We start from the raw sequence: 13,453 nt of genomic DNA, 5'->3' as shown, positions 1-13,453 counted from the left end.
ATACACAATGATATGGGTAATTAGTTGTGGAGATTGTCATCTAAAGAGCTCTTAATGGCACAAATCTGTGTGTAAACACAGAGCAATGGATGCTCTCAAAATCCTGACATTTAAACAACTTTAAGATGTATCTACTACAAACAAAACAAAACACAAACCTACACACTTAAATGAGTGTTTGCTTATTCAAATGTGCATTTTATTCAGGGCCAGATTAAGGCAGGGGGCTTTAGGGGCTGCAGCTCAGGGCCCCAGCTCAAGGGGGCACCACAAAAATAAATCACAGGTAGTGATCTCCAACTCCAGGCTGCTAAAAGTCCTCCGGCACTCAGGCAGGCTGCCTGCGTGCCATAGCCCCACACTGTTCCCGGAAGTGGCTGGCTGCTAGCGCATTTCTGCAGCCTCTGGGGGTAGGGTGACATTATGTCTCCATGAGCAAACCGCAGCCACTGGGAGCTGCGGGCGGCTGTGCCTGCGGACGGTCAATGTAAACACTGTCTCGTTGCCCGCCACTGAGTTACAGGCTTAGATTTAAAAAGGTAATATAAGCTTCTACAATAAGCAGCTGTAGATGTCTTTTAGGGCTGACCCATGCCGAGCAACATGGGGATCTATTGCTTATGTTTAGGAACCTTTGCCCATCAGAGCTCAGACAGCATAAAGATCACAGTTTCTCCTTGTCAGGGATTTTTTTTTTATCCCCTTCACCCCAAATAGGATGAATTCATACACAGTCCTCTCTCTCCTGGTTGGAGTGAGGAATGCAATCAACAAGGTCTTTGTCCTTTGACACTACATGTCTCTCATGCCTTCAGCAGACCACCTTTACTTTAATTAGTGCTGCTTTTCCTGTTTGGTGAGTTACACAATTACTGAGGTTAAAATGCAAACACTCAATATAACTTTATACCATGGGATACTGATATTATAATTAGGATTAATACATGTAGAATCCTACAGGCATTCCATAAAGTCTAAACACACTCCTATAACTCCAATATCTATTTTAACCATACTGACCCACAGATAAGCCAGACTGGTTTCCGGCTATGCATTTGTGACTGTTCAGTGAGGTCCTGGGTCTTGGCATGAGTTAGTACCTGGTCTGCCAGACTCACAATGGTCTTAAAGTTACAAACCAAATTAAAAAGATTGTGAAAGGGCTTTGACTGCTCAGGTTGATCAGTTCTTTTGTGTTCATAGTGGTATTTTTGAGTCCTTCTACAACATTACTCTGAAAAAAAGACAACAACTTACTCCATTCTCTTTATCTGTCTACAGGTTGTCACTTTCACCTTCTTTCTGCCTTTGAAAGGATAGATGTCTATTTCCTTCAACAGCAGCAGCTTGATGCTGCCAAGACTGACATATCAAAATAGATTTTGTATTAATTTTTTTAAAGGCCAGATCACTTGGTGTAATGCTGATTTACAGCAGCTGAGCATTAGGTCCAATTGGTAATATACACAAGAGAGAACTTATAAATCACTCTTAAATATTAGAAGTAAGATATGAATGGTATGACAAACTCCTTTTAAGTGCCTATAGTGATATTACAGAATAATGGTACCTGTGCCAGTTTACCTGTTCTACTACATGGCATATTATAGCAGACTTACATAGCACTCTCCATCCAAGGATCTCTTTATTTAATATAGCTGAGACTGCAATGATCATGTTGGTCAGTGGTCTCTAAGGGTATGGCTACACTTACGGTTTGCAGCGCTGGTAGTTTGCAGCGCTGGTCATCTAGCTGTGTAGGAGCAGCGCTGGTGTGTGGCCACACTCACAGCTACCAGTGCTGGTGTGTGGCCACATTTGCAGTATTAGCAGCGCTGTTGGGAGTGCTGCATTATGGGCAGCTATCCCAGCATTCAAGTGCAACAACGTGCTTTTCAAAAGAGGGTGGTGGAGGGTGGTGTACTGTGACAGGGAGCGGGGAAGATAGAGAGTGGATTTTTGGAGCCAACACTGTTGTGTGTTAGCTTCCTGGATTGGAAAAATCACAAAATGTTCATGAGCCCTTAGTCTTAACTCTTAATTGCATACAGCCTGCCTCCAACATGGACTCCCCGCTGTTTCACTCACTCCCTGTGGTGTACTGTGACAGGGAGCGGGGAAGAGAGAGATTGGAAAAATCACAAAATGTTTGCGAACCCTGCATCCAACGCTGTTTCCCCTGCCTCTCATTTGATCGTTCACAGCCAGGTACAGATAGCTCCCGTTTGCTGTGATCAGTATTTGTTTTAGATTAGCAGTTCAACGGAGCTCCGATCGGTTCTGTTTCATTCACTCTCCCTGCCTCTCATTTGATTGTTTACAGCCAGGTACAGATGATCACAGCAAACAGGAGCTCTGTTCGGAGCTCCGATCGGAGCTCCTTCACAACAAAACAAAGAGAGGCTGCATAACAAAACAAAGAGAGTAATTTATAAAAGCTTTCTGGGATACACCTTATACCCTGGAGGCCAATCACAGCGCTGGTGTGTGGCCACACTTGATGACCAGCGCTGCAGCACCAGCGCTGGAATCCTTATTCCCCATGCCAAGTGAGGTGTACGGCCAGCGCTGCAGCCAGGGAGTTGCAGCGCTGGAAGTGCCCTGCAGGTGTGGCCACTTACTAATTGCAGCACTGGTGGAGGCTTTCCAGCGCTGCAAATTGCCAGTGTAGCCATACCCTAAGTTGGTCAGTGATGGATGTGGGTCTTGTGTTTATGCTGCTATTAGATCTATTACCTGTTGCTAATACCACTGACCCTGGGGAGTTCTTGACCTGCAGACCCTTTCCTCTTGGATATATTTCAACAAGTAGTTTTGGGCAGTTGCTTCTTTTGCAAGAGAGCTCTCAAGTATAAGATGTCCCAGGATACTGTACTGTCAGGATATTGTACTGTCAACCTCCTATTTCATGTCCATTCTGGGTAGTTAGGAGGGTTAGTAAGGAGAAATGGGGTGCAATGTTTTCACTATGATGATATCCATCTGTATGTGTCTAGCTTGTCTGTCTCTGATGATGCTATTTAGTGCCTCAGCCTTTGTCTAACTTGAGATTGGGGCATGGATGAGAGTGAGGTGCCTGATGCTCAATCTGGACAAGATTGGAAATGATGGTGGGTTGGGGGAAACAACCAGGGAAGATAGTATAATTAATATCAATCTTTGTGATTTGAGAGAGAACATCCCCCATCAATTGTTTATAACTAAGGGGTTTCTTTAGATCTCAGTGTGGCTAGGAAGTTGCAACCTTAACTTTAGGATGTAGAGCCTGTCACTGTTGTCAGGTCAATGTTAGACTATTGCTGTGCACTCTTTCTGAGGGGCTGTGCCTTGAATCCATTTGGAAACCAAACTCTTGCAGAATGTTGGAAACTTGTGACACTAGTGCTCCAGGAGATGCACTGGCTGCCTGTCTCTGGGTGAAGTTTAAGGTGTTGGTTATAACCTATAAAACCTGCAAGGTCCTGGAACTGGCTGACCTGAGGTGTTGCCTCTCTCCTGGAGCCACGCTATCACAGGTGCCGTTAGCATGGGTGCTTCATCTAGGTCTCTCTTATGAAAGAGTGAACTGTCACATGGGGGAGGAAAGAAAGAAATAAAACCAAAGCAGCTGATTCCAAGTAATCTCTCATGGTATGTCTACACTTCAATGTAAGCCCAGGGTTAGTGGGACTTGAGTCAGCTGACCCATGTTAGGAAACCCTGAGCGTGAGTATCTGCATTGTATTTTAACCCAATGGTAAGACTTTTCTAATCTGTGCTTGAACCTAGGTCTCAGATGTCCACACTGCATTGCACAGATCCCAACCAAAGTAACTACATCCCAGAGTCCCTAGTGCCACCTCCCAATGTGGCCACTCTAGCCCTAGGACTATGGTGCACCGTGCGAAAACTTTATTGCCCACCCTGCATGTTACCAGGAAGCAGCTTGCTTTGTAAAAGGCTTGATAGTTTGTTCTGCATCAGAAGTCTGTCTGATAGAGTGCTGGCAGACTGGTGATCAGAAGAGAATGGCAGAATGGATTAATGCTGACCTGAGCTGCTGCCATTTGCAAAGGGGGAATGGCTGCCATTTTCAATACAGTAAATTGCAGATTGTTGGAAGAGAGAGAGCTAAGGAAGTTGTCCCATGGAATTGTGGGACACCTCTGGTTGACTCCCAGGACCTGAGTCAAGCAGGACTGCATCTACACTGCAAAGCAATATGGCTTGAAGCCTGGGTCCCAGCTTAATTCCAGCTCAGACCCTGCAGCCCTGAAAGGTCCTGGGACCCTGGATCAGCATAATTGTAATGTAGATGCAAGTGGGGTTAGACTTGAACCCGGGCTCAAGCACGAGCTTATGTTCTAGTATAGACATACCCTCAGAGGCTGCTGAGACTTTGAGGGGCCTGGTTCTGTGCAAGCAGACCCAGATCATTCCAAGGTCAGAGCAAAGGATGAGACAGTTCTCTAGAAAACTAGGAAGCTGGAGAAGTGCCGGGGGAGAGGGAGAGAGTGATCTAGCTCCAGAAAGAAGCGAGAAAAAGAGACAAACAGCTGCTGGGAAAAATATACTGAGTTTAGTGAAACTTGGGCACAGGCTAGAGTCTGCTTCCCCTGAAAAATGTGGACTTGCCATAGAGGTAAGAAAATTATGGGAAGTGGGACTATAGACATTGGGTGTAGATGATGATAAACTAAATACTGATTCACCCTTTTATATATTACTACGTATTCCAGGGCTCTGTTTTTTTCTTCAATACCCATCTGCACCCTCCCCCTCTTTATTTTCTTCTAAGGTGGTCAGGTCATCCTGGATCACCAGATGATAGCTTGGTGATATCCTTCCTATTAAAGAGAGGGGGAGGCTGCTAAGGCATTCTCTTCGAGAGCTCCAGGCCTCTGGAACTTGCTCCCACCTTAGTCCAAAATGTCCTGAATTTGGTGACTTTCCAAGCACACTGCAAAAGACCTCTGTTTGAAAGGCTGAGGGTACACTCCCATGACAATAAAGGAATGGGAATGAGTTTCTGTAGGTACCTGGCTGGCTGAGTTCATGTTGGAATTATTTGAGTGCTGCTGGATTTTATTATGTTGTACGTTTAATTAACATTAGGGTGCTGAGTGCTTTGGGTAGGTATCTTTTCTCATTATAAATCTGAATAAACAAACATTTGCAGACACTAATGAACTAAGGCTCACCGCAGTCCTGTGCGGGAGGATAAGTATTACTATCACCATTTCACAAATGTGAAAAACTGAGAGCAGAGGGTGATTGCTTGTGGTCATATAAAAAACGCATGTCAGAGACAGGAATAGAACATGCCTTTCCAGGCTCTCATTCATAAACCTCAGACCCAGGACTAGTTTCCTAATATTCTGCTCCCTCCCTTATTGTAACATTAATTTATATTGGTTAATGAATTACATTAAATAATGTGTTAGAAGGAGGGAAAGATGTAACCTAACTCAAAGCTTTATTAATAGCTGCAAAGAACTGTAATTGGTGTGTGTGGGTGGGAAAGATTTACTGGCAGTACCATTTCACCCTGTGACGGCTAAAAATGTCTTTACTGACATGAGGAGGTTGGTGAGCAATGAAGCCTGAAGAGTTTACCACTGCAATCTCTAGCAATTTATTAACATTAAATGTTCAACCGCTTGCTTGAAAGTGATTATTTGATGAACTCCGGTAAGCTATGATGCATGTAGGCAATTTCCTTTTGTCTAATGTCAGCAGTAGTCACTACATAACCTTACAAATAATTTTGCTAGAAGGTCTATTTGGTTTCCCACTCATTAAGTAAGTAAACTGTAATTTCATTTGTATCAAAATTGGAGTGTGGAGGAGCAAAATGAATATTAGCCAGAGGTGTCTCTTTATTATTATTATTTCATAAAATTACAGTTGAGTTATACTTCTTTCAAAATGAACCGTCTCAGGCAGACTTCCCTGCAGTATGTAATTACCTAATTGTATTTTCAGCTGCACAAAAGGGTTAACTTGACTACCTTACCATAAAATAGATGCTGAAATGTCAATTCCCGATTGTTAAATAATGGTTTCTGATAATAAAAGAAGTCTGTTGGGCTACCTTGGAGCCTATTGTTCTGAAATTCAATTTGAAGCATATATAAATTGGTGTACTGCCAGGAGTAGCGCTCCTGGAAATCTCAGTGGATCTGGCCCCATAGATTTCATTACATTTAAGAATGGCTAGTTTTGCTGCAGAAAAGACAAATTGTGTTTATGAAATGATGGAGTGTATGTCCCTTATCCCTGCTGTCATCCCAGCTGCAAGGTGTTACCAAAAGACAAATCAAATTCCTCCAAACTGGTTTGTAGCCATGGATTTAGTGTCAGGTTCATAAACCTGAATTTGTAAATACTGTTAGGCCTCTAGAGAAAATCTGGAATGCTTTCATATTCTTTCTACTTTGTATCTCATATGCAACGACCCAGGGGTGTTCTGATAATTATTTTTGCTATTTAAATTCCCCAAGCCTACTCATTCAGTTGTTGAAATTTGCTCACAACATTTTTTTCTTTATTCCTCTCTAGTGTTTGCATTAGGATATAAGCTATTCAGTTCTGTGTTTGCTTTAGCTATCATCTTTCCCATTGCTATACAAATTAGATTCATTGCTTATATTACCCTTTCAATAACCAAAAGAATAAGCAATAATGCACAGCATGACATGGCTGGATTGTGAGCTTGGAGTGCCATTACACAGGGACAAATCTCTCGATTACACTTGAGTAACAACAGAGTAACACCACTGAACTCAATGGGAGTTGCTCCTGATTCTTGTCAGTCTGGGGAGAATCTGACCTGGTATGTCTATGCCAGTTCTATTTGTTTATATGGAATTCACTGTGATTTACTATATTTGTAGCTGACATTTATTTGATACTCAGGAAATGAAGTATAGATCCCTGAGGAGCCACTGGCAAGCTTTAAAACCTGTCAGTGTTCAAGCTCAGGTTGAGAGAAAACAGAAAATTTTCATTTCTTCCTAATCACTTTCTAAAACTATGAATGAGATCCCTAGCTGATGTAAACTGGCATAGCTCCAGTGACTTCAGTTTACACCAGCTGAGGATCTGGTCCACATGTTATTAAGCAGAACAACTCTTGGTAATTCTTTTGAACAACTGGGCCAGATCCTCAGCCAGGTTAAATTCTACATTTATTTTCTATTTTATATGTATTTTAAATAAAAACAATTTTAATTTTTCAACCTAAACTTTCCAAAGCCAAAAAAGTCTAGAATAAAGGCCAAAATTATCATCCTGTGCTTGCTCCCATTTTTGCCTTCCTACAACAGGAGGGGTCTCAAGCACACCATAAAAGCTGCAACAGCTGGAATCTGATCTCGCGTGTATTTTTTTGGTCAAAACTCCCATTGTAGGCAGTGGGCATTGTGCTAAAGGAAAACAATAGCATAGGGCCTCTAACTACTATTAGCCTAGTTCTGCTACCCAGGTCTAGATGTACAGGTTGAACCTTTCTAGTCCAGCACCCTTGGGACCTGACTGGTGCAAAACCAGAGAATTTGCTGAACCACGAGAGGGCCAGCAAATCTCCATAGGCATGGGAAGTAGGGGAGTGGGGGGCACTGCAGCATCCGAAGGCTTTGCACCCAGCGTGGTCCCCCGCACAGGGGCCCCATAGCCACTCAAGGTCCCAGCTGTCAGCCCACTCCCGGAGCTTGAACGCCACAAATCATCTGTTCACAGTGCTCCAGAAGCACTGAGAGGGAGGAGGAGGAGTTGGTAAATGTGGGGCTGCTGGTACGCAAGAGGTGCAGGGGGCAGAGGGGGAAGCTTGGTGTCAGTGGATGAGCTACATGCACTAATTTTTCCCCATGGGTGCTCCAGCCCCGGAGCACCCACGGAGTTGGCACCTATGCCAGACCACGGATGTTGCCGGACCAGGGAGTGCCAGATTAGAGAAGTGCAACCTGTACCTTACTTTGTGAGAAGACCCATTAGTTTTCACAGGACTTTTCACAGAGGAAAGTACTTCTTGACATAGGTAAGTGTGGCAAGAGTTAGGCTCAGTGTAACATGTCTAAAATGGAGTTTTAACTTTTGACCATGAATCTGCGGTGAGCTTTGTACATGGAAACCATCAGGAAGCTCATTCCAGGATGGAGGTTTTTGAGATGCTGAAATTTTAAAACTAAAAGTCTGACTAAATTTAAAGTTGCTAGAGACTCTAATAGGAAAAGACTTATAAATTTAAGGGCTATGCTTTCCAGGGCCACCTGGTGGGGGCAAGTGGGACAATTTTCCCCAGGCCCCACAGGGGGCCCGCGAGTCTTGGCCTGGTGGCAGTCTGGGTCTTTGGCCGGCATTTTGGCAGTGGGGGGCCCTTCAATGTTGCCTAAGATGCGGAGCGACTGAAGGGCCCCCCACCACCAAAATACCACCGAAGACCCGGACCGCCGCTGCTTCCCTGCTTTACTCCAGGCCCCCTGAATCCTCTGGGTGGCCCTGATGCTTTACAAGGGTCTGTGCCACTAAATGAAGCACCTGCCTGAGTGATAACAGCTATAAATAAGGTAAGCACTCACATCTCTTTTTTCAGAAGAGGTGTAGCTGAAGCTCAGATGTATTTAGAATGACCAGACAGCAAGTGTGAAAAATCAGGACGGGGGTGTGGGGTAATAGGCAACTATATAAGAAAAAGTCCCAAATATAGGGACTATCCCTATAAAATCTGGACATCTGGTCACCCTAGATGTATTGGATGTGTCTGGAGAGGTATGTTGGAACTGACCAAGAAAATTTGCTCTCCATAAAATCTTGAAAGGCATGCAATTGGGCACCAGTGTCAACTGCTATGGAAGAGTAAATGTCACAGGGTTTAAGTTAGTTGATGACAGTAGTGTTCCTTTATTTTTATGTGGAAGGTCTACAATCAGATTGTGATTTCCTCTAATTTTATCATTGTTTATTTTTTTTCTGAAGTAACTTTTCATTTATTTATTATTTTTGGATGGATAGATTGTGAATATTCAAAATTTAAGCAATCCTGCTTAATTGTGATTTAGTCAGATAAGTCACATGTTCTTGTTCCTTGATTGGGTAAATGAGCACAAACTTTGGTGTAAATACTTGTATACCTAAGTTACTGCAAGTAGCTCTTGGTACCTCACTACCAAAGCAAAACATGTACTAAATGGAAGACATTCAGGGAAGAGCAATACAAATTTGGGGGTGGATTGAGAGATTGACTCCTTGTCACCTATTCAACAAAGTATTTAAGCACTTGTTTCATTTTAAGCATGTATTTAATTCCAGTGGCCAAAATTAAAATGGTAACAAATAAGCATGTGCTTCACTGCTCAGCTGAATTGGGGTCTGAATGAGGAAAGTTCACAAGAACTAAATATTAGGTCTGGCCAAAAACCTGAACTTCTGTCCCAGGAGAAATTCTGATATTTTGAAATTTGCTTTAATTCTGAATTGAGCCAAAAAGCCGAAGTATCAAAATATGCAATGGAACAGAGAGTTCTTTAAAAAAAAATTCAGAAACACTGATGTTGAAACAAAACGCTTCAAAGTTTCTGAATTAATATTCTTTGGGAGAGGAAGGTGGCTCCTGTCTGTCATATTGGACTGTCTAGTATATGTCTGGTAAAGCTTTGCTTCCTGTTGGTTGGTGGGAAGAATTCTATCCGCTGTGCGCTGCTGACCAGATTAATTCTATTCTCTCCCTACCTGCATCCTGACTGCTGACAGGGAAATGGAGTATCATGATCTCCTTCTGTAAAGGGCATCAATGGACCTTTTTCTCCATCCCATAGGGGAGGATTCTTTAGCATCTAAAGCCAGTGGTGGACAGCCTGCAGGCCGCAGGCAGCCCATCAGGGTAGTCTGCTGTTGGGCCACGAGACAGTGTTTATACTGACCGTCCACAGGCACGGCTGCCAGCAGCTCCCAGTGCCAGCAGTTCGCCATTCCTGGCTAATCAGAGCTGCGGGAAGTGGGCCGCAGGTTGCCAACCACTGAAGCTCTGAGACTCCCTATCATTGCTGTGCCTGAAACACATATGGAGAGAAGGGAACAGAAAGTTTTGGAGTTTGTTTTAATATTTCCAGCAAACATGACAGATGTACAAAGCTGTTGCCTATGTTGATGTCAAAAAGAAAGTGGAAATGTGAAAATTAAGGCTAATGTCACAGAAGAGGGGACTCTTGAATTAAATGGCAGCTTGTACTTATCTCCCTTCCAGGGGCATTTAAGATGGTTAGTTCAAACTACCTGATCATTGACAACAGGCAAGTCATAGAGAGGGATAGCAAAAGATTCCTTGCTCTAACTGCAGGCTAACAGGGTGCTCCTAGGTTTGCAGGTCCTTCATACTTGTGTAATTTCCACTTTGAATTAATGTGAAAACTTAGATAACCCTGGCAATATTTGGTGTGATTACAATAATGATTTTCTTAGGAGCCAAGGATGGAAAAGTGTTGCACAGAAACAACAATTCCCACCTTCTGAGAGCCCACAGGGGACCTGTGTTTGCCAGCGTGTTAAAGATTCCATAGTGTAATTCCAGGCAATAGATTCCCAGCTGCCTTGTTATATTAGAAAATTTAAATTAGTTCTGTTGATATACAAGGTTTATTTTATTTTGATTACCGCTTACATTATGCATTTTGAATTCAGGATCCATAATTCTTCATATGGAAATTGATACTGGATTTTATTTTTTGCCTTGTTTAAAAATCAGGGCATTTTTCTTTGTTATAATGTGGCTAATGACCAATATGTATCAAAGTAAAATAAGTCCTCTGCATTTTAATAGCAATTATATTATAATATGAACAAAACAAGATAAAAGACTTAAAGATTCTAATAGGGTTTTTTGTTTGTTTGTTGTTTTTTTTAAAGTAGTTCTTGTTTCAGGTAAAATGTCTCTGAGAATACAATGTCTGAACAACAGAAATAATTAATGTATCAAGTGTCATTGCTTGCAAATGAAAACCCAAAGTAAAGTATTCTAGCTCAGTAAAAAATAAATCATTACTCTTTTAATCTGCTTTCTTCTAGACATATAACATATTAAGAGGTACAGTGAACTAATATTGGATTATTAGAATAAGATAGTTTAATAGTAAGAAAATCACATAGTAATTTGTCTTTGCCTGTTTGGACCACACAGGAGAATTTACCAAATGCAATATGATATTATTATTATTATTATTATTATTATTATTATTATTATTATTATAGGAAAGTCCCATATTTATTACCACATTACTTCATTTTTTACTGTGGATAGGAAGTGTGAGCCTAAAAACCACATGTGCTATATATATATGCTATTCTGGTTCTCATGTCACACTCATCATTATGGTGTCTGAGCACCACAATGAGATACTGGGACAGACCCTCAGCAGGTATGAATCAGTATAACTCCATGAGGGTTTGCTCCATTATCAAGGATATCCCATCACTGCAGTGGCTCAGTGCAATTGTAATGAATGATACCAAGTATCAGAGGCGTAATCATGTTAGTCTGTATGCACAAAAACAATGAGGAGTCCGGTGGCACCTTAAAGACCTTTAAGAGTCACCGAACTCCTCATTGTTTTTGTAATGAATGACATTTCTTTAAATAACGATTTCAGAAGGAGGAATTCCATCATGGACTGAAATCTGAGCTATACCACCACACTTAATTTCCCTCTTATACTATCTAGGCTGGTTTTAGGATTTGGGGAGGCCCCTCCCTTCACTCTCTCCCTCCCTTCATTCTCTCCCTCCCACTTAAAAATCTTCTGGCTTTCCATTCCTCCTCTTTGGCCCACCAATCTCCCAGTCAGTCTGATAGCAGGAAATCCCACTGTCCCATCTCAAATTTGGGATTACCCTGCCATTTGGCCTCTTTGGTTCTGTGTGTGTCACCCTTAAATGCCAGTTCTATATAATATATTCTCTCTCTCTCTCTGTGTATAACAAACTTTTAGAATGAAGTGATCCTAGTGATGTTGCTATTATATGTGGAGAGATTGTGTTAACCGCCAACCCAGGTGTTGGGCAGGTTTACTTGCTCCCAAAAAAGCACATACCTTTATCTACCCACCTGGGTTTAACACAGGGTGGATTATAATACTTTGGGAAGTTCTTCACTTGGGGAAAATTAATCCAGAAATTGTATTACAGGTCAAGCAGTGCTGCTAACTAATCATGTCATTCCCTGCCATACTGCCCTGAGGAATGGAAGGAGATATTCCCAGGAATAACTTCATGTATTGGTTTGGTGAGTATGATAAGAATGATGTTGGACATCCTCCAAAGTGCATTCAAATCAATTGGAAGATGCCCATAGACATCAACAGATGTTGGATTGGGAATGTTTTGACAGTCCATGGTCAAATCCTGTGTCGCCCTAGTACTTTACTGTATGTTATAGGCCTCACTCTAGTTGTATGGAAAAGTACCAGAATGCATGCTTCCATGTACATGTAGCATTAACTTACATATATTTGCAATAAGCAGATTTTTTTTTTAAATTATATTGCCACCAAGTTTACTTTCTGCAAAAGGTTATGCAAGCTGGATAGAAATATCAGACCTACTACCTTTACTTCTTACACTAACTTCCAAGTATATTTACATCTAAATAGCAAGTCAGTATTTCACAGTGAACTGCTGCCAGCTGACACTGAGAAGCAAAAATATCAGACTACAACAATCTACAAATTGACAGCAGAGGGCACCCGTATCCTGCAATGCAGAATAACTGAGTTGCTTTTCTATGTAAATTGTACCATAAATCCTTATTTGCTCCTGCCAGCTTAATGCAAAGAAGCCCAGGCAAGATGTCAATTTTAACAGATCTTTAAGGTTTAATATTTTTGGTGTTGCAAATATATATATATTTGTTATAAAAATTCAGTTTTAAGCCTATCATACCCCTTTCCTCCACCAAAAAAAAAAAATTCTGTTCATCAAAATACATTAGCTACACATTTCCTAAAGACAATCTGTTTTTAGGGGGTTATTGTTCTTTTTTATTATTATTGCACTGATAAATTCCTATAATATTGCTAGTTATTTATGCTTTTTCAAGCATCAGTATGACAATCTAACTGTGATTTCTATTACAATCATTTTAATACAATGTAACAAGCAATCCTGGAGAAAATGTCAGTTGAAGTGTTGCATCAAAATATTAACTGCTTCTTTGAAAATGACTAAGGTTGAGGTGAGTACAAGACTCGTATATTTACACATGCAAATATAGTCTTAGCCGTGTGTGTATATACACATGTAATATCTATAATATCTATATCTATACTAACACGTATCTATCTTAGCACTAAATATGTACGTAAGTGTAAAATATCCTGCCCCAATCCTGCAACTGGCTCTGGATAGGTGTGAGCCCCTTTGTCTACCTGGAGCGCCTCTGACTTCAGTGAGGTTCTGCATGGGCACAATGATCTACCACCTGGAA

Source organism: Mauremys reevesii, linkage group 1, assembly GCF_016161935.1.
Source record: "Mauremys reevesii isolate NIE-2019 linkage group 1, ASM1616193v1, whole genome shotgun sequence".
In the NCBI taxonomy this organism is placed as follows: domain Eukaryota; kingdom Metazoa; phylum Chordata; order Testudines; family Geoemydidae; genus Mauremys; species Mauremys reevesii.
The sequence above is the reverse complement of the archived record's forward strand: the minus strand, read 5'-3'. Positions refer to the sequence as shown.